Raw genomic sequence first — 27,177 nt, 5'->3', positions numbered from 1 at the left:
TTAAACTGGCCAGTCCCAAATTCATTTCATTTTACCTGTTTTTTGAAGGAAGAGAAATATTCACCTGCAATTTAGGCAGGATTTATCCTGCCTTGCTAATGTATCTCTGCTCTCTCATCCTTCTGAAAATCTAAGCCCTTCAAGTGATTGCACCATGTTAAGCATGATCTCATAAGAAACAATACGATTTTATTATCTCTCTGTCTGTCTGTAGAGCCACTGTATGAACACTAAAGGACAGTGCTGACTGGGGACCCCAGTAGTTTTGGATAAATATGTGTCACATGAGCAGAATAGCTCTCCAGTGCACGGGGAGCATGATCTGAGCATACACTGCCCATGTGAGGTAGAGCCTCTGTGCAGAAGCAGTCCAATACATCAGATTTACAGCCTACATCTGACTTATCTGCAGGAGAACAGCAGACAACTTCTGGACACACAGCAGTCTAGGATGCACAAAAAAGTGAAAAAAGCCATTCTCTTGAAAGCCTTCCCATATGAGATCTGGAACTCATCTACATATCATCTACTGTATCATCTACATAGGACTATAAAATACAGGGTCATCTATATCGCAAAGCACAATCCTAGTATTGACTGGTGGGTTTCCACGGCCCTTTCAAAGTTGGGCCCCTGGAAGCCTGTGCGCCCATAGCCATTCCTTAGGACAGGATTCTGTACATGTCTGTCTGTCCAGGTTGCCCATAAGAAGTTTGAAACCTGTTGGCTTATTTCAGTTACGCTTAGCAGAGAGCTGATACTACCAGAAAAAATTAAGGTTCCACGCATATTATAAAAAATAGTGACTAGGAAAAAAGAGATCCAAAGGAATCTGGACCTATACCAAGGTCTCCTTGGCTATCTGTGTTTTTGGACGTGGCCCATGCTAGGCAGCATGTGGACATGGTCAGCCAACTAGCACATGGTTAGCTTGGATCTTGTCACCGAGCATATCCCTGGCAACCTTGAAGAAATCTGCAGTGTTGCGTTGAAGCTTACAGGGAGCAGTGGTGGTAAACAAGAGATGTTGTGGAGGTAGCTGAGATTACAGAAGCCAGAATAGAGACAATAGGGCTCCTGCAGAAGAGAGACAGGCAGGTATGGGTATAGAAAAAAAAAAAAAAAAACACTATAGGACTTGAGACTTTTTTAATTGCATGGCTCCTGGAGCAACTTGTTTCTAAGTTTTGATACTGGCCATTTCTCTGTCTACTTCTCACTTGGAAATTATATGAAATAAATTCCAGATAAGCTATCACATTTCATCACAGGATAGCCCTCAGCATCTAAGAGATAGGAATTTATTTTACCTGTGCAGTTCCTAATGATTTCATTCAGTATTTGCGTGAGCCTGATCTCTTCTGCCTAAAATATTCCATGGTAATTTGTCGCCATTATCTATTGCTTTACTGATGCTACTAAGGTAAATTATTATAATCTCAGTAAAATATTTAAGTTTTTTCCTTTACAACTTTGTTCAAAGTAGTCTAACCAGAATTAGATTAATAAAACATCTGTCTTTCAATATAGTTCAAAGTATTCTAGAAAGATATATGCATGTCCATTAATTCTGCAGTAACAAGCAGAATTTTAAGAGGCTGCTTTCAGCAATCAGGACAACTATCCACATCTTCTATTTCCTTTAAAATTTGGACTATAATATAGGCCCCAAATCAAACATTTTGGACTCACTGAACATATTTCACTAAGCAAAGATACTAACATTCGAATCATACTGGGAACAAGAATCTAATTTGCCTTAAAGATCTTACAGTATTCTGTTTATCTCTATAACTTCCCATTTTCCTGTGCCTGCACTGCTCCTGCTAGCCTTGGGACTCACGTGTTCTGTTTCCCTCAGCTGTCTCCATGGTTCGCACACAAAATGCCTTCCTTAAAATGATCCTCCAGTTCACAGTCAAATAACTCCTGAAGGCTCACTTCTTTTTGCTCACTAGCATCTAATAACCCTGAGGTTGATGGGCATCTAAGCATATTCTATTTATTCTCAGCTGCCTATCTTCAAGAAAAACCCGTTATGTTATTTAAAAGTACATTACCAATATTACAATACCATTACCACGACCTATTGCTGCCTTAACTGCTGTTTCCCATATTCCTTGTCCAAAAAATATCTACTTAGGTTCTAAGCTCGTAAGAATATCAGCCTTGCTTTTTTTTTTTTTTGTTTGTCCCTCCAGTACCCACAGCATTCTGAATGCTAGCCGAATTTAATAACAGTAATGCATCACTGCAATGAATAACTAAATGAAGCTACACGAATAAGAACGTGCCTTCTACTGCAGTTCAATAGCACTTAAATGCTACTACTACTATTGGTTAAACAGAATTCCTATGTCTTCATTAAAAACAAAATAATATAACACATAATAATGCCAATTTAAACAAAATTTAATGTCAGTCATGTTAAAAAAAACGTCTGAGGAGGAAAAAGACATACTACATTCTATCTACTCTTGGGATATCACTTGGGATATTGAGCACAGAGGGGAAAAAAGAAAGCACCATGTCTATTCCAGTGACATACTATGGAAAGTAACAGAAGGATCTCTGACAATTTGGTGGCCAGGTCAAATAGAAGGAGAAAAAAGAAGCTCATAATTTTTTGCACAAGATGTCTACAAGGACCTACAGCTGGTAGCTCTTTACTTCTGTCTTCCTACATATTTCTGCAGAGTTTATATTTATAGGGCCCAGTATGCTTTGGAGGATGCTACGTGCCTAGTACAAATATTAAAAAATAACAGTATTGTAGCATCTAAGGTAGCTCACTTTGCTCCAGGATCTGCTGATATTGTCTACCCTTTCCTTCATATATTGGATGGGCTGAATATTTCAAAGGAATTCAGTGCTATAATACCCATGAAGCTCCATGCAGTTAGATTCAGGCCTGACGCTTAAGGTAGGTTTGATAATTTTCAATCCCACCATTATTAGAAAATATTTTATGTTCAAAGACTGGCAGCAACAGTGACTGAAGTCTCTGTACTTCCTCTGTAACAGATTTTCCTCATAACCTTTTCATGACATTCTCAATCCAGAGCAGGGAAGAGGCAAAGGGCACTGAGAAGGAGCATGATTGCTGCAGGCTTCCACTTTTATCCTGAGGAAAATATTGCCCATTGGTCTGAATTGCAGTAGGTTAGCTGCACTGGTAAAATGTACAAAATAAGATATCTATCTATCTCATTTAGGCAAACTAGAAAAAGTCTAGAAGGATCTTTCTTTTCCCTTGCAGTCTACCAATCACCAATTATTTTATGGAAATAATTGGTTTTACTAGCACCCAGTGGGATGGACTTGCATAACTTGTGAACAAATACATCTGAGCAATGCTTAATAAAATGTTAGAGATCTTTTCTCATAAGTGAAATCAACAGTCCATGGTAGGCTATTATTAGAAACGCAGGATGGAATTTCTGTCCTGGATAAAGTATATTTTGAATACTCTGGAGTCAACACCTACAACTTGTCTTTGAGCGGAAAAAGGAACACATCACTTTAAAGACCCCTAGCTTCTTTGTTTTTCTCATTTTTATTTTTTTTGCTGCTCTGCCCTATTTTCCCATCCTAACCCTGACACATCTCTACTGGGTCGCCACAGAGAGATCTCAGTGTTATTGCATGGTCTCATCAGAAGAGTGCAGTGTATAGCAAGAGAGAATAGTACTCGTGTCATGCACCAAGTCTTATGAGCACAATTAACATCCTTTATTAGATCAGCTAATATAGTTGAATGAAAGTTATGGGTCCAAACGCTTACTCAACTATGTCATTGGGTACAACAACACTTATTACCTTTTCTTACAAACCTTGCTTTCCTGCTTAGAGATACAGTAAGCTTCTTCCACGCGGAAGCTGGACTAGGTATCCTCTGTAATGCACAGTGTATAGATTGCTTCGAATGCTTGATGATATCACACTGCATAAAATTACCCTCATTTTAAGAACTCTGCAGAAGTTTTATAGTAGAGTGTATTTTATGGATGCTAGTAAAAACAAATCCTACTTTTTCTGACATAAGAAGTGAATGGGGTCAGAACTTCTCATTCTGTACTTAGGTACTTGCATGCTCATCTAATTTTGAATTAATGTACTTATATTCTATAATTTTGCAAACAAGAAGTGTAACAGAATTTAACGTACTAAGGCATAACATTTTTCATCCTATACACTGTAGCCAGACAGACTTTTACAATTAGTGCTACTTCTTTTTTTCAGAGAAGTAATACATACACAGCCATTAATAACTGCAATGTAATATACAGGATCTCCATAGTTTCCTTGTTCCTTTTTCTTCTGCATTAAGAAAAAACTAAGGAAGAAATATAACTTAGTGTCACTAGAAGATGCATGCATAGCTAAGAATGAATACAGACTATGCCCTCAGAAAAAGTATTAAAGCATTAGAGCAGGCATTAGTAATTCCACACTATGTAATTTAGAACAACTCACTGGCAGAAAGAAAGATAACCAAGATAAAAGTAAAATAAAACAAGCAAAAAATTATAAGAAATTATAAAATTTCCTTATACAAGATATCTGAAATATTTGTAGCAACAATATAGGGATGTTTCAGGCAGTCACAAAACAGCCTGATTGAATGATAATCAAATTACTTACTTATTTACATTAACTGAATAGTAGAGAGCCCAGGCTGAAATTTAATAAAGCACACTGCGTGAAGATGCTTAAAGATAAATCATAGCTTGTGACTCTGCAAGCATCATTTATTTTAAAACATTGCTTTGTTTCTGCAAACTGTATTTGTTAAAGCTATGCAAAAGTTTCTAGCATTTTCAAAGGTGATACATTTCTATCGCAGTGGTTCATATAAGTTAAGATCTGTTTATCCTTTTAGCCGTGGTTTTAGTCTCATTTCTCCATCTCCACCCAGAATTTCTTTGTCAGCAGGACAATGTGTTTGGCACGGATTTGGTGCGGGGAGTAATGTGGGTCCAGCTCTTTGCCAAAGCTTGCTCCTGCCTTTCTGTGTCTTACCTCTTCACCTCACGGGCCCATGGTTCATGGGCACCAGCTGTTCCCTCCAAAGCTATACCAGTGATCCTGGTCCTGGACCCTCTGCACATATAGATGTTCCTCTTTTATTAACCTGCTCCTCCCCTACCTCAAGATGTCCAGAACACAGCCAGCGAAATTTCAGCTGTGTATGCGGCTTCCTCGGGAACCTGCAGCCGGAGGAGACATAGATCCTGGGTTGTGCCTCCCTCAAAGACACCCAGCTCCTGCTGCAAGTTTTGGAAGGCAAGTGCCAAAACCCCTTAATAAATCTGGTCCTACCAGCCCTTTATGAGCCTTGGCAAAGGGAGGGAACTCAAAGCACATGGGAAATTAAGGCTGAGCAGCACTTCAACACAACTTCTCTCCTCTCCCAGCTTGTGAGACCTGGGGCACTGGGATCACGCGACGGGAAAGTGGGAGGTTCGGTTAGGTGGGTGTTAGAAAGCAACTTCCCAGTGGTTAAGGAGGGGTTGTCAGAGTGCAGAAGAGTATTTGCTAAGCACAGGGGCCTCGCAGCAGAGGGGGCACGCTAGGCTGACGTGGTGGAGCGCTGCAGCTGGCAGCTCACCCGGGGGGTGCCGGGGCAGCCTCATCCCGCTGCAGCAGTCCAACAGGGCTGTGCTGATGCCAAGGGTGGCTGTACAGCTCGCGGTGGTGCTGGGACAGGAACCGCGCTCCTGTAGCACATCCAGAGCGTGCACACATGCACACTCAACTGAAGTGTGCACCGAGGACCCACAAGGTTAATTATAATGCCACCCGTAGGAGGTAGTTTTCCTCAAATATTAACCTTCTGTTTTTTCCATATGCTCCCATATGGTCCAATTTTTCTTCATAAGCAGAGCTTATGACAGCCAAGCTTTACTTTTGTGCCTGTAATGTCAAAACCAGAAGTTACCTGACTTTGATAAATCCATTTTTTTTATATAATCTTAATTTAAATATATTTCACCTTTTCCTCCCCTAATGTAACTTCTTAGGAATAATTTGCATTGACAAGATAAATGCGATTTGATAGGATTTGTCACGAAATATTTTCATCTATGCCTAGTAGGAGTTCAGTGAGAAGACTCAGATTGCCTTATCTCAATGCTCTTTCTGCAGCCTTCTCACTCTGCATCCTTATTGCAGCCCAGATCTACAATGTAGAAAATTTTACAGAATCCAGATACAGTATCTATTAATCTTCGGTGGGAAGACCTACTTGGATTGTGATGTAATCCAAAATACATTATTAATCATTCAAATAATAGGTGAAATAAGGAATATGCACACATGGTCATGTTCAATTCCCATTAATTCTTATCAAGACTAAAATAATCAGACAATAAAAATGCTTAAACTTTGTTAGCAGAGTGACTAAAATCCTACTAATAGTAGAAATGTGTGAACGGTTGTGAGAGGGATGCCTGAAACAATTCACTTTAAGAGGCGCTCTGAACAATAAAGCGCCTCTGTTTTCCAGTGAATTGCGCATATGCCCACAAATGCTCATCCACAATGTGAATTTAAAATAATCCTGATGGGACTGAGGGAGGGACGGGACAAATGGAAATAAGGAGACAGACTTTGACCCTTTGTGTCTGAAAACAAAGCTTTCTAGTTAGGCTCGGAGATACCAGCTCCCACTTGACATGGTTTCAGGAAACATACGCACATTCTGGCTTCAGCCTGTCCCTAAAGGATATGAAGACCAAGCACAGCTTGCTTACAAGTCACCCAAGCGCATCATGATGGTTTTAAGTGGAAACAATGAATAGAATGGATGTAATTAAAAAACCAAACCTATTTGGACAAAATTGTTACAGCTTCACTTTACAAAGTCAGCGAAGGACGGGAACAGAGGATCTGAAATAGAGTTATTTGGCATCGGGTCACTATAAAGATGAATTAGGGTTAATTTTCTGCTTGAGTGTAGGTCAGGCACTGTGCTGTGGCAGAATGCTCATTTCACTGAATATGTTTTGGCCTACTTACAACTTTAGAAAATAAATATTACAATGTTAAATTAAATATGCTCTGTGACAAGGACTTGCAAGAGTGGGAGAATGTGATTTATATGCAATTGGCTCTTATATACCATCTAGTATGATATGCACATTGTAACAAAAGCTCAAGGGTCTGATCTGCAGTGCAGAAATGCTTTACAATCCTCGTTCAGGTTGCGTGTTGTTTTTTCCTTCCTCTTCTTCATCTTTTTTTTTAATGACTACATGAGTTAATTAGTGGTTATGTTCTCTGACTCTTTGCTTGGCCTAGCTTATCCCTACAGCAATAAATCTCTTTTCTTTCCCGCTCTCAAGGATCATTACAACATTAGCCAGCGCTGTCAACAAAACTAATTGAAAGCCACCTGCTTTTAGGATCACCCTAATGAAAAACAGCAAAGTTGAGAAACAAAATTCAATCTACTTTCTAATATTCTGTAATTTCCTATTAATTCACACAAATGCAGAGGTAGAAAAACAACTAAGATCCTTTTTCTTTACTGCTGGCCTTATTGTCCACTCCTCCTTACAACTGTATAATTAGAAATAATTATTTTTGAAACCTAAATCTCTCATCACTCCTTAAAGTGGAACTAATAGTATTAAATCTTGTCTTTTCAAGTGGAGCTGCGTAAAAAAGAAAAGCACGTGCAAATAGCCTTCCTGTTATAAACATCCATTCTCTCCCGTAAACATCTGGGCCCTTTTTAATCAGGTAGGCCCAGATTCAGCAAAACTTTTAAAGATGTCCAAGTGCTTACACAAATGATCTAAATCCCACGGTCTTTAATGAAATTCAAGCAGCTGCAAACATCTTGGGCAAAAGATGCACACAATTTAGTTAAGTGAGCATGAGTAAAGGAAACATTCTTGAGCTAACTTGATGGCTAAATTCTTTCCCGAAAACAGTTTCCCAGCTCTCCCTTAATCATGGGGAAATAAGCCTGGAAAAGGATAAAAGTGACTGTTTTATTTCCGTTAGGCCAGCTTAAGAAAAATACCAAGAAAAGAAAAGGAAAGAAAAAAAGGCAAAACAGAGGACAGACGGTACTAACGACTGTTTGTGTTACAGCACAGCTTAGATGTCCCACTAAGGCTAGATGCTGTGCAAACATGTCAGCGAGGCTGTTCTGTAAAGGAGTGCTGCCTGTAAATGCGACCTGTGGAAATCCCTTTGAAGTCACTCAGAATCCAAGCATGCAAACAGTTAGTATGATTAGGCCATAAAATTTAAGTTACATCATTAATTGCTATCAAGCGCGCTGAAGCACAAGACAAGGTCTCTCATATTACAGCCACCGAAGATATAAACAGCTGGAGGAGAAAAAATAAGGTGACAGATAATGCACTGGCTGTATTTAATGGACCACTGTTTACTTCCTGGGACAGTAAATATATCATTATTTTTCCTACTTCAAAAGAATAAAAACATTTGAATGAAATAAATTTAAAACAACACAGGTGATATGCTGTATGAGATAAATTCTACCTTCATGCAAATGTATGCATCTCTCATCTATAGTAGTAATGAGATATGCAAAGAGAGGTCAGAGGAAAATAATTTGATCTTCTGAAATACATGCTCATGAAAGAGCGAGGAGTATTATTGAGGAGCCTTCCTGAAGAGGCCAAATTCCCACTGCTTCAGAAAGTAGACTGATACCTACGGAAAGTCTGGGGAATTTAGAAACAAGGTGAGCTCCCTAATCTGTGCACCTATGGTCTCAATGATGTGATCACTAGTACAACACGCAGAAATGGCTTAAAAATAAAGGAGTACAGAAGAACGAAAGGAAGGCAAAAATACCAGTCAGGAATAATTATCATAGTGTATAAAACTTTCTGCTCCTTTATTATCATAAATTGCAAAGTTTTATTGATGCATATTTTATCACAGCACTCTTGCCATATGTGATCTGAAGATTCAGAGCCTGTCCCCGGGGACAACGGTACTGATATAGATAATCAAGAATTCCTTTTATGCTTCTCTCAACACAGCCACAGCTCCGATTGAAATTAACATCTTATACAATGAAACACCAGTTTGCTGCCACAACTAGACATGACAGCTGGAGAGAAAGGCCTGCTCATCCAGTTATTCCTTCAAGTCTCCGCTTCATTACAGCCTGTGATGATGTAAAGTATATACAAAGCAATGGTCACTGCACACCAGAAAAAACGAATCTGCTTGCAACCTGCCTCATGAAGGAACGGGGGAGAAAATCTTCAAAACAAATCCAGGGATGAAAAGCAAGGATCAGAGGCAGCCCCTGAAAAAGCAATGAAGAGGAACCCAAGAGCTTTGAACTTCAGCAGTTTGTCTGGATTAGAGAGCATGCTGCTCGCTCACCTATGCGCGTGCATACACGTGGAGCGGAATTCACCCCCAAGAAGAAAACTAGCATGGGGCTCCAGCCCATTTAAATCCTCCACAGTAAGGATTTTCCCCCGTGCCCTATGTAACGGGGAAGACAGGGTCATATAAGCACTGTGGAAACACCAAGGCTACTTCCTATGAGAGGCACTCGCCCCTGGTGGCCTTTTTATACAGGTTGCTTCCACCAGTAGACTGGCCCCATTTCTCATGGTGGTGAAAAGAGAGGAGCCAAAGTTATTTTACTGCCTTCCCACGCTGGTGAGAAGAGGGGTACGAAAGTTATTTTACTGCCTTTCCCACAGGTCTGTATGTCGCCCTCATCACCACAGCATCTGAACGCCTTCCCATTGAGCATTAAACAACCAACATCTGTCATGTGCAGTTCATTCTCCCTCTCATCCTCTTCCCAAGGGAGAACGGGGTATGCAGCGTAGTGTTTTGTTTTGGCACGGCTTTGTTTTTGTTGTTTTAAAACTACATAATGCCATATGTCGGGGGGGGAAAAGTGCACCTTGCTCATGAAGGAGAAAGTGGCTGGGTTTGTGACGGTCACTAATTTCTGAGGCAGTCGGTGCCAAGGTCTCAGCTCGGCCTTCAACAGATGCAATGCCATGGTGGCTGCTATAAAGGTGCAAACAGTGCAGCTGTAACATGGAGCTGGAGTAGATAACAGCACTGGAGTCACATCTCTTTCGTGTACAGCAGTGATCCAAGTCCAGCTTTGAGCATGTGTCTACCTACTACAATATTTCAGAAAAGCCTGTTTTGTTATGCTGCATGCTGGGACAATACATAGTAAAACCTATTCTATTGATCACTGGTATTATTCTATTTTTTCTGAAAAAAGTCATGTCATCTAGAGGTTATCTCCAAACAGTCGCTAGAGAAGCACTGAGAAAAGGATATCAATTTTAAGTTTTGAAGTGGGCAAAAGTGCACCATGTTAGAGGTGCAAAGACCTTCAGGAAGCATTTAGAGCACACTGCATGCTTTCAGTACAGATCAGGAAATAAAGCACACAAAGGAAGGCTGATCCAACGCCACTTTATTATCCTTGAGTCCTTGTCTTGCTACAGATTGCACAAAATAGTACTTCCACAGCTTAGTATTAAGGACAAGCACAGGCTAAGAACACATGTAACAGCAAGCCCATTATGGTCATTATCAAGTAACGCAGGTAAACAGTTACTTGTATCACAGAGGGCAGAAAGCTATGAAAAGGAGATGGATATATGGCAGAACTGCAGTGTTAGAACCCAATTTGTTTCAGCAGCAGAAAGAATAGCGCTAACATAAGTCAGAAGAGCTTTCAGTGGATAAGACGGACTTGCTCTTCACCTCACAGGATGGGCAGATGTCTTTGGGAAGGGCTGGTTCCCAAGCCTTTAAAGCTTTGTGCATTCGTGAAGAGTTGTCTGAGGGCTACTCACTCTTTCTTCTATCTTATAATAATCAGGTAATTGACACATTTCTCAGAATCCAGAAAGCTAACATGGCAGAGATTTAATATCAAAGACATTACTCTGCACCGTAAGGAAACTTGGAAACAGTTTCAGATGATCAGGATCTCTTCAGGCTTGCACAAACACAGTGATAACTGCAAACTTGCTTAGGCTACGAAGCCTAGACTAACTAATTCAGGATCATTTGAAGATAAATGCAGCAGTATCTATTACTTTTATTTTCACAAGAAAATTAAGAAAAGGTATGTACTAGGAGCATGCACTTATCAGATAGAAAACAAAATGTTGATCTTGCAAGAAATTATAATATTGGACACATTCCCCCGAATCAGGCTCAAAAGCCCAAATCAAGTAACTTCTTTCCCTATAAGCATTTTAAAATTGAGTTTAGAAATGCAAAAATGTTAGCTTCTACATTAAGAAATTAAACATTTTGAAGTTTCTGAAATAAAATGTTTACTGTTGGGGGCAGGGGTGTTGGAGGCATTGCTCCTTGATTCCACTTAAATGGAATCAAAGCTGTGATATATTTGGCCCCTTTGCCTCGATCAACCTCATGGATCTTTCTCCCCACCAGGCATGACAGTCTCACTGTGCTGGAATTATCAAGCTGCTTCACATAAGCGCAAAATCCCATCTCAAATCCAAAATATAAATTTCAGCCAGATTTTGCTCTGTGGAGCATTTTGCCAAAAGATCTATTTTCCCTATGAATATTTTCAAATTCAACGAACTCTCTCTATCAGCAGAAAAATACTTATTTTGACACTTTGGGGATTTAACCTAGTTGTTCTATAATAGCTTGCCTTTTCAGTCCTTTGAGAGGGACTATCAAGGTGGAATACCAGGTAGGATCTCTAGTGTCAAACTAGTGCCTCAGTGTGGTGCCTAGATAAAGAAGAACTTTGAAAACCATTTTAGATTCATTTTTCACAACAGCAAGTTTAAAAAGTACTGTTACACAACACATTATGCCATTCTTTTCAAGATTTAAAAAATTATTTCACCCCTGGGAACAAGAAACACAACAGGAAGAAACATTTTTCCTGCAAAACTATCAGCAAGGTAGAGATTTCATCAGGTGTCTATGCAAGGTCCACTATGACAGACTAAAACCCCAGGCCAATTGGGGTCAGCGTAATACAATGATAAGAGTATATTAATTAAAAAAAAATCACAGATCATCAGCCATCAGCCAATTCTGAATCTATAAGATAAATAGGGTGTAATTAAACTGGAATATGGCCTATGGGGCTAAATCTGTCCCCACTTAAATCATACTGCTTTTATTGCTGTACTGGTGTAAATGGTAGTTTTATGTATGTGTCCAGAAGAGAATTCAGCTGCAATATTTCTTTTCTACTGCTGAAATATTAGCATTAAAAAAGCAATACTTTAGAAAAGTCATATAAACACAGTGCCTATAATACAATCAATTTTGTTGGAATTATTTTATACCAGAAGCTTCATCCTTGAAACGATATCCTTTGCTTTGTGGAATGTCTTAAAACTTAAAAATGTTATTTGAAGTGAGACTCGACAGTACATTAACTGGTAAAAAATCAAAGTACTTCTTTTCTTCCCAAGCCCAGAAGAATTAATTTTATTGCTATTAGGAAGTACAGACACCCAACTTTTGAACAGGAACTGACCTAATATTTCTGAAAACCCTGCACGCAATTAGCTTCATGTAAGGGCCATCTTTCAAGTATAATCTTTTTTTACCTCTGAGCTCCGAAAGCTGCTCATCAGATCCAGCAAAATTAGGATATTAATAGAGAACCATTTATCAAGCCTGATAGGTTTGTTAGAGGTATACTTGTCCAGTCAACCAATATTGTAAAAGTTTCTTTTCAGGTGAAACGTTCTTCTCAGTAACCTTAAAGATACAGTTTAAGGTCTACCTGGTTTATTTATGTCTGCTCCAAGTTTCCCACAGCAGTGTTTCTCCAGCTACAGTGGCATGCAGTGCTGCCCTAGGAGACGATGCGCTAGTGGCAGAGGATCTCCCCAGATGGGGAACCCTCTCTGGCCACAGTGCAGTGCCACGGCCTCATCCCAGCCCTGAGAGCCAAAATGCCACCTGTGACCCCTGTTACAGCAGGGATTACATCAGCCCCCCTTAGTGCTTTTTGCACAAAGCCTTACCAGTGGCAGTCGAAAGCAAACAGTGCTACCACCCTTGCTGATCCCGCATTTGTGACCCACAGCTTTGAAATTCTAGGGCAGGTTGAGATGCTGAACCCCGAGGCTGACTCTGCTAGCTGGCTTCATCACCACCTCGCTCCTTGAGAGCCCACTTTGGGCTTCCTATCCTACTTTTAGTCTGGTTTTGGTGAGCTGGTCAGAATGTGTTCAGTAACATTTTGAATTTTTTCATATATTCTTCTTCAACTTAAAAGCTCAGGTTGCCATGTGATCGTGAACTGGCTTTGGCACTGGGAGGGTGTGATGGCAGTAGAACTTGTGCTAAGGCTGGATCCTTTTGGATCCCCCCCGCCTCGCTTAGCTCTGTTTGTGGCTCTCATTTATTGGTACCACCATAGTACAAGTTTCAGATGGGGCAGCACCATTCTTTGCTCGCCTTTTACCTAAACATTTAACATGTCATGTCTGTGATTTGTCTAGTTCCATAGGTTTGTGAGGCAAGAAAATAGAGAGTACCTTATAGCTGTTGATAATACCTGACATATGGCAGAGCACAAGACTATAAAATAGTGGTTAAAATGGTTTGGCATCTGCCTCTTCCTCTTCTCCCTCTTTTTTTGGATCCTGCAAACATGACTGGAAAAGATTGTACTGCAAATTCATAAATAAAGTATACTTGTCAGAAAGCTACAGTCTTAAAATATTCCAATGGTTTGTTTCTGTTTTCTCCATAAATTGTTTATTGGTCAATATGGCCAGAACTTTCAAATGTATTTTGCTTTTCATTTTATTGATATTATCTTCGTTCTAAATACTTTCCTGTGGTATCGAGCATTTAAGAAAAACAGATTCAACTTTATCTTCATTGAGGAGAGATTTTTTTCCAATTATGATCACTCAGATTGAGCAGTATTATGTTACTCTGTTTCTTATCTAACAGAGATTGTTAGCATCTTCATTAAAGGAGTACTGTATTATTATTACTAAAGTTAATATCGGCAATGGGGTTATGCAGTAGGTATAAGCTTTTCGAGTGATCTCTGCCTATGCAGTAAAGCAAACCAGAAAAGAAAAATCTCTGATTAAAAAATCACTCTAATTTGTATTCTACTTGACTACGTCATGTAAATGTTCTTCAAGTAACAGTTTGACATTGTGAAATGGTACCCTGATGAGTAAATTATCGTAGAAAGGAGTTCATCAAAACCATGATTTCAGATGCGTCTGAATAGTCTGTGCAAACGCAGAACCCAAGCTATCTCTTTAGCCAGAGATGACACCAACCCTTGACATACGAGAAAACAGATTTTCTTCTAAGTCTCTCAGAGCCCTGCAATGCTGGGGGTCTTTCAATAAAACAATTATCCTGCAGAAAGATGAATGGGATGATGCTTTAAATCAGAAGTTAGGCGGTTCAATCTCCTCTTGATAGTTCCTAAAGATGCTAAAGACAGAGCAATGGACTTTTTTTTTTTTTTTTTTTTTAAAAAAAAGAAGTTTAAATGCATATAATGGCTGATAAATCAGATAATTACTGCTATAGAAGTCAAATAAGCTATAACAGTTGATAACTGCTTTTTCAATAAATAACTTGATAGGTCTGTGGAGAAAGGAAGAAGATATTTTGTATCAGAATGAACACTGGTCCACCAGCTCTTTAAAGACAATTTGGTAAGTAACAGTTGCTACATTGAAAATTTGGGTACTTGGTTGTCATTTAAAAATAGTGAGAACTTAATGTCCAGATCCCATAGGTAGATTTGAAAATTTTAGCCATGTACTCCTGGGGCAGTCACAGGATTTTTTAGCTAAAAAGAAGTGCACACTGCAAGGATATTAACATTGAAGCACTCATATCAAAAAGAGAGAACAATGTGGATAAAAAAAGTATATCAAATGGTTATCTAAGACAAATTTACTGGAGTTTTGTTAAATTGACACATGAAGAAGAAAACAATTAAAATAACGTCTAAGTTATTTTTAATATTATAGTTATTGATATGTCAACAAAAAAGACTGCATAATCAAAAGAATAAAAGTGGCAAAAGATTTTAATCTAAATGCATTCTCAAGGCTGAGAATTTGTATTAAAAAATAGACACCTACCTGCCACACATTATTATATATGTTTATTCTACATAAATGCCTATACAATGGAGTTGGGGATTAGACAGGCAATACAGCAGAGCTACTTCTCACAGGGGTGAGAAATAAAATGAATGAGATGGAGACAGAGAATAGTTAATAATTGTACTGGTATCACTTTCACTAACCTTGGTTATTAATTGGTTGGCTAACAGTCAAGTATTTAGCAGTCATTACAACACAAATGAGTCTTCATGGGAGATCCCACCAGTCCCTCAGAGCAGCATGAGGGGAAGTAAGAAGGCACTTGAGGTGCAATATGCAGCAAACAAGCAAGGAAAACAGTTAGGTAGAAGCTCATAACTCACTAATATACTGCTTCCGAATTTTTTTTTTTTTTTTGACTTAATGTTGAGATGTATCATGTGCATGAAACAGCGTAACTAGTCCACCTAAAACTAGTGGATCCTCTATTGTATTTAACACAGCACATTTCCATTAAGCCCCTAATAATGCCCCTGAACTCATCCTAATAAGGATTAAGTTTTCTGAGGGCCAGAAAAGGTTTCGTCATGATTCAGTCCAGAATTTCTATAGAATGGTTCCAGCTCTAATTTATGTAAACACAACATTTACAACATGTTGCTGACAGATGCCTTTCTCTTGAGTTCTTGACGAGCTGTTACGAAAACTCCACAAACAAAATTAGGAGCCTGATTTTCTTATAAACCCCCTCCAATATCCTGTACTCACCCCAGAGAATTCCTGTGGGACTGCTGTTATTCCAGCCTTTATCTGTAACCACAAAGTATCTGCTTTCTGCCATGCTCACACACAAGCCTGCTATTTGACTTCCTTCTATATTAGTCCCTACCCAAGCTGCAGCCCAATTCTGTATCTGCCATTGATCCGATCTCTCCCTTTCTGTACCTGTTCTTTTACTATGAAGTTTGTCATTTCTGTCTGTCTTGCTATTCAAACCCTTTGTTTTCCTGCTTTCCTGTAGCTTCTTCCTCTGTTCGGTCTCTGCAAGGTTTTGTAGCTATTAGTGTTGTTTTCTCCCAACTCTCTCTGTCCTCTTGAAGGCTGGTTTGACAGATTCTCGCTTGTCAGCTGCTCGAAGGCTGATTTCAGCTCTTCCTCCAAGCACATGCTTAAGTGCCTCCTGTGCTACAAGCGCTGTGCTATGATGCTGGCTCAGCTCATGTCCTGCCAGGGCAACTCGCCCGCTGCTCATGGCCCTTCCTGCCGAGGAGGGTCGGAAGGATATAAGGCACAGGGCTGTGGGCCACAGGCATTAGTCCGATAGTGTCAGCACTTCACTGCTGCCTTTCCAAAAGGCCTGGTAGCTCTTCTTGTCATATCAAGGATGTGCACTAGTTACTTGATGAGATCTCACTGGGTGTCCAAGGACACTCAGAAAGATGGTACTTGGGAGCAAGCTTGCCATCAGAACAATTTTACTAGCTTGTGCTCACTTCCTCTCACCTTGGAGAGAGAGATGTTCATGAGGATCAGGCAGCCCTAATTGCTCGCACGGTGGCTGCATATCTCCATTTCACTATCTTTCTGAAGGAGACCCAAGAATACAGCAAATTTATATGGGATGCACTGACCCAACAGGCAAGAGGAGTGGGTCACCTCAAGAGGTACAGAAGTGGTTGATGCATGCAGCCCTCTGAAACCGCAAGAAATTGAGAGGCCATCTAAAAATACACACATCACTGTTCCACACTCTTCTGAAACTTCCCTTTCTGGTGAGGGCTATGTGCCATACATGGCCCCAAAGGTCCTTCATACGGCACATGGGTTTCTTCTCTCTGTTCCCCCAAAATACATTGTTGCTGAGAAGCCTTAAAATATTATACCTGCAAGTCAAGCTCTGTGTAATACGCATCTGAAGGATGAATGTCCTCCAGATTATGTTTGGATTAGAGGACATTTCAGGCAAAATTTCAAACTTTCTGTAGGGAAATGCTTCTAAACCATTTAGGGAATATCTATTTTCCAGAAGTTAGGCTCCTAATTCTCATTGTGACTCAGTGTAGCTTATCCCATTAAAACCCCTCTCTCCTTTCCAAAAGGATCTTAAAATTAAAAAATAGACTAATTTCAGCAGAGGGCTAAGCACACAGAAGGCATTCAATACATAATAACCTAGTGAGGTAGCTACACTCTTCTCGTCTGTCTTAAGAGATTTGCCAAGTAGTGATCTACTACTGCTATTTTAATTTATGTTACACATCATGATTGGAATTCTAAATTAAACCCATGCAAGCAAGGAAATTTATAGTTAAGCCTTTCACTCAATTCTTAACTTGCTCTGCTGTAACTAAGTTACATATTGCAAGGGTTCTTAACTATGTGTCACAATACCTCGGCATGTAGAAAGGTTAATTACAGAGACTCATTTTTTTACCTCTGAATTGCTTCTGTAGTAGTCTTAAAGGAATCATAGAATAAATCAGCCCCAGTGTGCCATCAACTTGAAAACTGTTAGACCCTCTTGGGCTGCATTATCAGGTGTCTCATGGTTGAGCTGGGCAAACCCTACACAGTTTGGCAAAGGCAGATGTTTAGTCCATCTGCACAGAAGCTCAGAAGTATGGAGAAGGTTCTTGCAATAAACCTTAAAGCCCTCAGCTCTTTTGGAAAAAAAAGCAAAATAATTTGCTCAGAAGCATATCCACATGTGCTAGCTAGAGGCCACAGAGCAGTCCTAACCAGCCCTACTGCTTACCTCTTTGGTGAGGACATGGACATGAACTAATGGCATGAGCCCAACCAGAAGCACCTCAATGCTTTCACTATGAGAAAAGTCAGTAGTTCCCAATCCAAAAGGTAAAAGGAGAAAATTAAGAGGGAAATTCAGAAGATAGTCTTGTAAATTGAAAACTAAGGTGTTTCACTGATGCTAGTCTCAATTTAGCCTGGTTACAGGCAGCAGTATCAGGCCCTGCATACTCAGACTACTGAAGAGCTATTATAAAAACAACAGAGACAAACATTTTAACCATACAAAACGCATTTGACATTGTACCTTAATCCCAAATATCTGAAATCTCTTTAGCACATTTCTTAGCATACGAGTTGCACTTATGCTTTTTAAAATAAAACAACAGTAGTTTAAAAAATAGAACCTCCTGTTGGTGTATGAAATGCTGCTTTCATCCATATATTCTTTAAATGAGGACCTGAATTAATTTCTTCACAACAGTTACAGTTTCCAATATGACTTCTTCTTTCTGTACTTTTCAAAGGTGCACTCTATCTATGGAACACCACCCTGACACGCCTGGTAGTTGGAGATGTTGAATTTTACGCGTTTAATTTTCAGATGAAATGTACATATGTGAAAAAGTGGGTCTTATACACACATTACAGCCATTTTTTATAGTTCTATCCCTTTTTTTTAATTACCCAAGGCATTCTGATTACAGAGCTAAAAAGTATTCTATTTAAAGTTGAGTTTTACAGTGATTTAAAAGCATATGGAATAGAAAACATTTACTTTCCTTCCTCTTTTTATATTGCCAAATATATTTAAATCAAACTTGTTTCAAAAACAAATATTCCCAGGCTAACTAAGGACTTTCGTATCAACTTTCAGTTTAAGACAAGTTGTTACAGCTGAATTAGAAACCTCTGGCATTTTTTTTCCTGATGAAATGTAAATGATGACATATCGTTAACTACAAGCATTACACCACTAAAACACCGAGACGTGCCTTGCGTGCCTCCAACTTCCCTTTCCTTAAGTACAATGCCTTAGAGGCAGCAGTGTTTAAATGGTACAAAGTACTCTGCTACACCAGCCTGAATCTTTATTTAGGAGAACAAGCTTCACATTCTTTCCCGCTCATGCAGTTCATGGGCATGTTCAGCTCCTCCACAAAACGCACTCGTACACTGTTACTGTCTAAAACAAGGTACAGTAGTGACATGACAGATTCATGTTCCCAGCTGTGACATAAGGGTTCTTTGACAATACCACAGTGGAAGCCCTATTAAGAAAACATGTGCCGGACCATGCATCTGATGCAGCTAAAGGCTATAAAAGATTTTCCAGGTGTTAATGAGTTACATGAGTAGAATGAAAATGAGATAGGTCTGTGCACTTGGAAATTCTCAAGAAACAGAACTCAGACTCTCAGAGAGGCACACAAACAGTGCTTTATATATGAATCACTGGCCAAACTCTGCACCTGACTGCACGAGGTGATGAGCAACCCTGACTATTCATTGAAGGAACTGTTCATTCAGGAAGGTTTGCATGGGAAAAGACAAGACTTTCACGTCTTCCTGCAGTTTACTACATCTTTTTTGCTTTGCTTTATTTGTGAAAAAGCACTGGTTATTTTCTCTGTCTTCTTGTTTTTCTTAAGAGAAGGCAAATATTATGTCTCTTACTTCACTTCTGGTTTTTCCTAATTTTATGAGAGATACGACTTGACACAGTAGAGATCAGAACCTGTAATTTACCTATTGTTAAGCTACCACTAGTCATGGTTTATGCTTTTAAGAGCCGGAAATAAACACTCTTTGGCATACTATGAAACAGCAGTGGTTGAAATTTTTCCAAGCCACATTGGAGATTTAGATACTATAGTCCATTAAAAGCAGAGAAAACTAAAAAAGCTTTTTATAAAATCCATAGGTTGCCTTGAAAATTTCAACCACTGATGTTTCAGAGCAGGTGTATACATTATCTTGTACATCAGGGACCCACAACAGAATTGTTTATTCATATTGTCTGTTAACTTGATAAAAGATCGTTTCATTTCTTTAGCATGCATGAATTTTATGGTTACTGTCCTTTGGGAGCTAAGTTTTGTTTTGTCTATGGATGACAGGTACAGTGTGGAAAGGCTGCAATGCAGATTTTTTGCATGCTTTTGTGACCACAACCTCAGCCTTAATCCTGGCATACAATTGTATCTAAGGGAGGAAAAAAAAAAAAAGAAAATTTAGTCTCCATGCTAATTCCAGTCTTTTTTCTTTTTTTTTAAAAAAAAAAAAAAAAAAAAAAAAAAAAAAAGGAGAAGCTCCCAGTAGTGCTAGTGAAGAGAATCAATGGGGAGTCTCCTCCAGGAAATGAACTCAGATCACTCAGTTTATATCCCATAATGAGAAGTCAGTAGTATTTTATTTTTCTTTTCCTACCTAATATCCCAAGTCCTCTCACCCTACACCAAGAGATGCACTCATTTAACTTAACTTTGAGGATTAAATTTTCTTTAAGGTGTAAAAAGAGAATGAACAAACAAATCTAACAGCACGTTGAGATAGATTCTTGAAATTAATGTCTTAAGAGTTAAAATTCTGCTGGCTTGCCAGGTGTTCTGTGCAAATGCTGCATTCATACAATGTAGTATCTGACCATTTAACCATATGTCAAACAAACTCTGCTATGACAAACAGATGTAGACATTGCCATGGAATGAAATTATCATTTTATTAATTATCCTTTAATTAGTTGATACAGCAGAGAACATGCAGTAATTTAGTCATAATTGGCCTGACTAAGACTCAATACTTACAGAGACGGAATATGTTTGTGAGACTGCTTGTTATGAATAACAATTATGTCTGTGACAATGCAATTTTATTATGAAGATGTACTATGCATTTCAAACTACTTTTATGTATAAGATAGTATTCAGCATTTAGCTACAACTCAATGGGAAATGTTTTCCCTAAATAGAAGTATGTAATCCTCTGTGTACTTTGCTAAACATACTCTAACAAAGCAAGAAAGACCTCTTCCCAAACTTACTGTGATGCCTGAGACATGTTTTCAATGCCTTTTCTTATGGAAAAGAGGAGCCATTTGGTAAATTTTGTATTTGGAAATGCAAGAGAATTACTTTAGACTTCTCCCCAAATCTTATTACTGGTCTTCAAACTACTCTGGAATTTAACAGCATTTATGTAAGAGAGACACCATGCACCTTTTTAGAAACATCCTCTGTATGAACACAACAAGCAGAAAGTTGTAGTGAACACGTAAGAGGCACTGCTACTTCACTTTCTGAATTTCGGAAAGAAGAGATGAACAGAGTATTTTTAGGTGTCTCAGACAGGATGCACTCAAAGTTGGCAATATCCCTTTCTAGCCTGTAGGAAGCAAAACATCTTGACTTTCTCTCAATACAGCTTGCAATTAAATTAGGAATATTCTCTTCATATATAGAGTACTGGGCATCATTCTGGCAGGACAATGCCCATCTAACAGCTTAATAAAAATACTTGCACATTGGATTTTAACTTTGGCCCTTTCATACCCATTTCGTATGTTTGGGGTTTTTCTATCATCACTTTGGACCAAGTTCTGCAGTCGTCATTCTGTTCCTGCAGTAGGAAAGTCTTCTTCAGAGAAGAGTAGGCAGTGTCTTCTGTTAGTTTTACAGTGCTATCTCAACAGTGTGCCTCCCGTTTTCTCCATCTTCCTTTCCACAAAAAAAAAAAAAAATCTCATAAAGTGCATCTCAAAATCTTCAACAAACTCAGAAAATATAACAAACCATTGCAGTTTTCAGAGTTGAAAGAGCATGGTCCTTTTCTGTTTTTCTGTTATGGGCAGCTCCTTGTTTTCTGCATGTGCAGTGACAGAAGATTGTACACACTGAATTTCTTTTTAAACCTTGCCCAATTCCAGAACTTTTATTTATTTATTTATGATGGACAGGCATGCTATAAGGATGTCTCTGAGCCAAATGAATCTTTCATATAACTTCTTTGAAGCCAAGGAAGTTATATGAAGGATGAATCTGCTTCCTTTACAATTAGACTTCAAATCATCCTTTTACTTTGCTCAGATGACTAAGGACTACTTTGTAAGTTTTCTTTAAGTGCAACATTCTTCCACTCCTTCTGATCATTTATATCACTTCTACACTCCTCTATCTGTATTCATATATACGGAAAAGCCTACTCTCTATGAAAGAAAAATAATATTCTTTGCCCCTATGGTGTCATCGTTCAGTCAGTATCAGTAAGTCATGTTCTATTGCCTGGAATCACATCTAGCCTGACAACTCAAAACCACCTCTGGTAAAAATACACACAGGTTGTATTTTCCTGCTGTGTTACAGGGAATAGCTAACACACTGTAATAAGAGATCATTTCATTAGACTTCCATGAAAGAGTTACCACTTCAAGAAACTTGATTTGAACTGGGACACAATTACAGTATTAAAAACTTAAAACAGTCTACCATTAAAACCTTGTGTGCCTGCTTGAAAAATGTCTTAGAACAGCACAAAAGCTGGCACCATTAGCTTTCATCCCTGCTGAGTTGGCAATAAAGTGTACACATAAGTAAAATTCATTAATTGGTATTAGTCAATCTAGTTAAGATGTTCATTCTCCAGGCATCTTCAGATTTCATTTCCATAAAATGGGATTTAAGTCTCATAATTTGATTTTGTCCAACCCAAAACGATGTTGACACAGTGGCAGCAAAAGCACAATTACATCCCGGTTTTACAAACGTCTTCTCTATCTAAATAGGCTGGGACCCACGTGTTCCCAGGCAAAAAAAAAAAAAAAAAAAAAAAAAAAAGAGGAAAAAGTGATACGTTTTCCTTATATTTTTCTATGGCTATTTTTCGTCCCTTTCCCTCGTATTTTTCCTACTGTGCACTACTGATTACTGCACTTTAAGATCAGAATGAACAATTAACTACCTAATTATTCCAGTCACACCATGCCACAATGAAATCTTTATTCAGTGTTTACAGCAATCTTTGGCAGAGACTGTCTTGCTGTTTTTAAACCAAGAAGAACTGCTCCCTTTGGCTCTCCTCAACATCAGCTGCCTTGGTTTCAGAGCTGGATGCCAATAATCAGCCTCCTTTTTCTCTTCCAAAGTGGCTATTTTTTTTTTTTTTTTTTTAAGGGTGAAAAGACCTATTCTCATCAACTCCCCATATATTCTGCCTGATTTATGTCCCAGCCACTGGGTCTCTTCCTTCCGCATCTTTTGCCATTCGCGTCCCCCGCACCCCCCTCCGCGCAGTGCCCGCAGAGCCCCGGAGCCCCCCGAGCCCCCAGCCGCCCTCAGCCGGCGCCCCCGGGGCAGGCGCCACGGGCCGGGCCGGGCCGCCCCCCCCCCGGGGCGGGGGGGCGACGGGGCGAGGGGAGAGGACGCGGGACCAGGCGGCACTTCGCAGCCTCCTGCTGTGCTACAGCCCAAACACCCGCTTCTCGCGGGTTCCCCCTTTTCTGCAGACCCCCCCGCCGCCCCCCCGGGCCTTGCATGCCTCCCCGCCGCCCCCGCTCCGCAGAGCCCTTCCGTCCTCCTCCGCGGGAAAGTTGGAGGGAGCCGCTCCGTCCCCCCGGGCCGCTGCCGGGGAGCCGCACCGCCGCGGCGGCCCCCCGCCCTGCCCAGCCCGCCGCACTGCACCTGCACGGCGGCGAGCTGTCCCGGGCAAACTCCGGTGCAGCCCCGTGCCGGCTCGGTCCGCCTGGCCCCGACTCGCCCTCTGATCGCAGCCGGGAAGCGAGCGGGGCGGGAAAAAAATACATCACAAAATAAAAAGTAAAAAGAAAAAAGAGTGAGAAAAAGAATCGAATGAAGAGGGGAAAAAAGAAAGAAAGAAAAGGCGATTTTTTTAAAAAAAAAAAAGGAAAAGAAAAGGAAAAAGAAGTCGCGCAGGTTAGGAGCGCTTACCTTGCTCTGTGGCAGGAGCTCCCGGGCTGCCTCCCCTCGCCGGGACTTCCCTCCGCCCCGGCGGAGCCGAGCGAGCCAAGCGAGGCCGGGCCGGGCCGAGCCGAGCCGAGCCGGGCGGCCCCGCCGCGCCGCGGCTCGATGCTAGGTCTGGCTGCCGGGGGCGGCGGCGGCGCCGCGCGGGGCTGCGCGGGGCCCCGCGGCGGGCTGGGCGCGGTGCCGGCGGCGCCCCCGGCCCCGCGGCGCTGCGCGGCGCTGCGCTGCGCGGCGCTGCGCTGGGGGCGGCGGAGCGAGCCCCGCGGCGCCCCGCTGCCTGCAGCTGCCCCGCTGGAAGTGGGTGCTGCCCGCCGCCGCCGCCGCTAGCCGCTCCGCTGCTCATGAATATTGAGAGGGGCTAATGCTGCCCGAGCAAACTCAGCCCGGCGATTGGTGCCGTGCCGCGCCGCTGCGCGGGAGCTGCGCGGGAGCTGCGCGCAGCACCCCCCGCGGCAGAGCCGCGCGGCCCCCGGCCGCGGGAAGGGCAGCCCGGTGCCGCCGGCCCCACCGCGGCTTTTATGCCCCGGGGGCTTGTAAAGGGGCACCGCATACGGCGGGGCGCGGAGCTGGGAGAAAATGGGCTGCTGAGATGGACTAAAAGTAATAGCGGGTGAAAGAGGCTTTGCTTTATTTCCGAAAAGGAAAAAAAAAAAAAAAAAAAAAAAAAAAAAAAAAAAAGAGAGAGAGAGAGAGAGAGCGGGAAAGCTGCTTTTCTTTAGAAGGGTCAGTTTTAGTTAGCAAACGTTCTCAGACTAGTGTCAGAGCTCCTTTTACACGGGTGGACAGTGGAGTCTCCTGGAGCGTTTGTGTAATACTTTTGGAAAAACAACTGAGTAATAAAGGAGGTTTAAATCCACCTTTAAAGATGATTTTAGTGTTCATAAAAGATGCCACTAAAACACTCTCTACCCTCAGAACAACAGCAGAGGCAGCAGCAGGACCAGGCACTGGTCTGCCTACTAGTTTTCTTTAATCTTGGCCCAAAGTAACTAGGAGAGGGGACATTCTTACCCTGTTCCTCTACTAGTCTTCATCTTTCTGCAGAGAGTGTGGGAAGGTAACAAACTTGTGCCAACTTTCATGGTATGTATGCGTGAAAGAAAGAGATTTAGAAACTTGTCCACTTGGGCACTAGAAGATTATTACTGCCATAATAGCTCCCTGTGGCAATAATGTCTTGTCACTACCAGCACAGAGCCCGTTTCTAGTTGCAGTTAAATTGGGTAAATCTCAGGAACTCTGCTAAGCTCATGGCAGAGCTGTGTCCCAGCAGTCTCTGTCCAAACGAATGACTGGCAGTGGGAGACTCTAAATCTCATTATCAATTCCTTGGGACACTGCCAGTCCCTTAGCAATTAAATCTTGAGATGAAGATTCAGATTATACAGTCAAGATCTTTTTTTTTTTTTCCTCCAGATTTGCACTGACGATTATTTACAGAGGGAAGGTCACCCTGGCTACTTTTTTTGACCATGCATCCTTCATATTGATCCTAACATTGTCATTGCAGCATTACAAAAGAAAGAGGGAAACAAATAAAAAAGGTAGTCAAATCTCTTGGTAGTAGTCACTCAAAGTTTGGACACAGGCATAGTACCCCAAACACATGATGAATTACAGCTATGGTAAGCGTATGCTTTGACATGTTGAGAAGCAATATTATGTTCTCCCAGTTTCCTCTGTTGCATGTTCATCTTTGGACCCTTCACGCTGATTGGTCTTTTTTAGCGTAACAGTCCAAGGAGGCAGAAATAGCTCTCTTACCAACATCGTCTGTCAGCCTTTGGGACTCATTCTGCTTCTAATAATAATAAGGCAAAACACGCCACTCAGTACCTCAATATTAGGACAGAGTACGTTTAATAACGTTCCAGAAAGTTATCAGCACACCACTGCTACTGAGATGTGGATTAAAGGAGCAATGACCTCTTGCTAGAATCAGTCTTGTTATTGAATTAATGTGTAATTTTTTTCCAGCATAGGTTTTACTCACAACACAATGCTTATTTCTTGCAGAATATTCACACATGCACCTCTATTTCAACAAAGGGTATTAAGAAAATGATTGTAATTTTAATTTTGATTTTAATTAAAAAAATACTAAGCAGATGCCACCTCTTTGAAAAGTTTGGATCTCAGTTTGAATGCAGTCTGTGAGTTTGTTTGTTTCTTTTCCCAAATTGGACTGCAGCAAGGAAAAAAAAATAGATTAAAATATGTATGACAGCTTTAATGGAATGGAGGCTGCAGCAAACATTTTTTGATTATGCTATATGCCACGGCACCATGAAAATAGATGCAGATACTATCTGTTGTTTAAGGTTATAATTTAGGATTAATATGTAGTACATAACGCAGTACTCATATTTATAGGACACAGAAAACCCAAGAGAATTCTGTAATATACAGTGTGAGCACTGGAAAAAAATAGCACACGTTTAATACAGGAGCCCCTCAATTTCATGTATACAGCAGAATTTGATATCCAAACATTGTGTTTTACTAAAGCAGATGTGGTTGCATACTGTATTTTTGGCTTCGTGTGTTGTCTTCTTTCGTAGGAGTGCATTTCGGTAATGTGCCTGTGACCATCTTTTCTAAGAGCATTGTGCAATGTACAATGTGCAATGTGCAAAAATAAGAGGAAGACCTTACACTTTCGCTGAATGTCTATTGCTCCCCCCTAACACAGGGCTGAATCATGCCAACTGAGTGCTCCCATGTGCCTCTGAAAACAGGGTTGAGAGTACATTGCAGAGAGTGTGTGTTGGCTCACCTGTCTCAACATTATCTGCATGATTTCAACCACCAGGCTTTTTCAGAAAAAGAGAAGATAAAGTTTCAAATATTCACACACAAAGTACACACATAATGTACAGAGCAGGTGAGTGTAGAGCTCAACTTCTTCCTCAAAAGCAAATCTAAAATACAATGGCAATTTTAAATTAAAAAACCTGACTCTCCAACCTTACATGAACTATAAAAATCAATTCTTGAAAATAGAGTGTTTTGTTAAGGACAGCTATGATTAAACGTGCTTACATGAAAGGACTGGATCTTTTCTCTCCAATGCTTGATGGTATCTCTGCCACCATACTACACATAATGTAAAACAAAGTAAAAGATACTAAAAAAATGCAGTATTCTGAGTAGTTTTAAAATTTAGAGGCTTTGGGAGAGTTGAAAGAGACATTATTTTGCTATCACTGTTTGAACAAGAGAATTTGTATGCTGCAAGCTATTTACACATGCTCCTACAATGAAAACTTGGAAGAAACAGCATCATATATGGGTATTGCTTAGCTGTTAATATATTTCTCAGTCTTGCAGGACTGAGAGCAGGAATGAGCTACAAGTTATCTAGA

This window comes from Rhea pennata, chromosome 2, assembly GCF_028389875.1.
Source record: "Rhea pennata isolate bPtePen1 chromosome 2, bPtePen1.pri, whole genome shotgun sequence".
In the NCBI taxonomy this organism is placed as follows: Eukaryota; Metazoa; Chordata; class Aves; order Rheiformes; family Rheidae; genus Rhea; species Rhea pennata.
Note: the sequence above shows the minus strand (reverse complement) of the source record.